Here is a 1,555-nt window from a genome sequence, read left to right on the forward strand (position 1 = left end):
TAGTTCTTGCTCATATGCTGCCTCCTGCAATGATGGAATCTCAACTATACACAACACTATCTGAAACAGAACAAACACAGCCCAGTCTTGCACCATCCTCATAATTATTCTTTTGAACAGCCATATGCACACCTCTTTCAGTACAGCACCCTTTACAAGCAAAAAGATGGAAACAACATAAACATCCATCAGTAGAAGACTAAATAAAGAAACCCTGGTGCATACACACAATAGAACCATATGCATTGCTAATAAACAATGATGAAAACTTGAAGCACCTTTTGGAATGGATAGACCCGGATAACATCATGCTGAGGAAAATTAGTCAATCACAAAGGGACAAATATTATATGAGATAACTGTTGTAAGGGGAAAATGCATTAAAAACACAAGATCAACTTTCATACCAAAGGAGGCAGAATTGGAGACTGCCAAGGCAGGGGAGTGAGGAAAGGAAGATACAGTAAAGCAATCTGCTACTGTAGATGGGTAAACCTGAGTGTAACAAAAGACAGTGTCCACGAGAGGGAGAAGTGAAAGTAAGAAGTAGGTGAAGGGTAAACTATCAGGTTAATGAGCAGTTTAAACTGTTGAATACAAACCTAATGATCTGAAATGTGAACAGCCCCCCCGCCGTCCCCCCCCACACACACTGTTTACAATAAAATGTTAAAACATAAAAGATACTGTTGTTGTTAAGTGCCACTGAGTTGATGTGGACTTCCATGGTACCGATTAGCTCTGTACCATGACAACAATCATTCACAAACAATCACAGTGACCCCACAGGGTCAGTCCATCCTGTTGAGGTTTCCTCTTTGTTACTGACCCACTACTTTACCAAGCATGATATTTTTTTCCCCCAGAGTCCCTCCTGATAACATATCCAAAGTATGTGAGACAAGTGTTCACATCCTCAATTTTAAGGAGCATTCTGGCTGTATTTCCTCCAACACAGGTTTGTTATTCTTCTGGCAGCCCATAGTATATCAGTATTCTTTACCAACACCATAATTCAATGGCATGAACTTTTCACTGGCTTTTCTCATTTATTGTTCAAATTTTACAGGCATCAAGGAGATTGAAAATGACATGGTTGAATGGGGCACACTTTTGTAACATCTTCGTTTTTTAACTTCAATGAGGTATTTTTCTTCAGGATCTCTGGTAGTGCAGTGGGTTAAGAAGTGGGCTGTTAGCAGAAAGATTGGCTTAAACCCACCACCTGCTCTGCCAGAGAAAGATGAGGCACCAAGGAAAAACATAAAGGGAGCTCAACAGAGCAGCAAAGGGAGCAAAACAACGAAGTCCCCAAGGAACCCCCAAAACAGACTTCAGACTTGGAGGGCAGGGCTTGGCACCTCATCAGACTAATTCGGAAAACATACATAAAGACCAGCAGACAAACCTGCAACTATTTATACCTGCTGCCCTCCTTTTTTATTTTTCTCTTCCTTTTCTTCATGTCTATCTATATAAGATAAGCAAGATAAACAATCCTGAGGAAAAAACAATGGGACCAATGATTCCAGCTGTGTGTGTGTGGGGGGGGGTG

This window comes from Echinops telfairi, unplaced genomic scaffold (assembly GCF_000313985.2).
Source record: "Echinops telfairi isolate 266 unplaced genomic scaffold, ASM31398v2 ScPeMD7_7420;HRSCAF=8458, whole genome shotgun sequence".
Taxonomy (NCBI): Eukaryota; Metazoa; Chordata; class Mammalia; order Afrosoricida; family Tenrecidae; genus Echinops; species Echinops telfairi.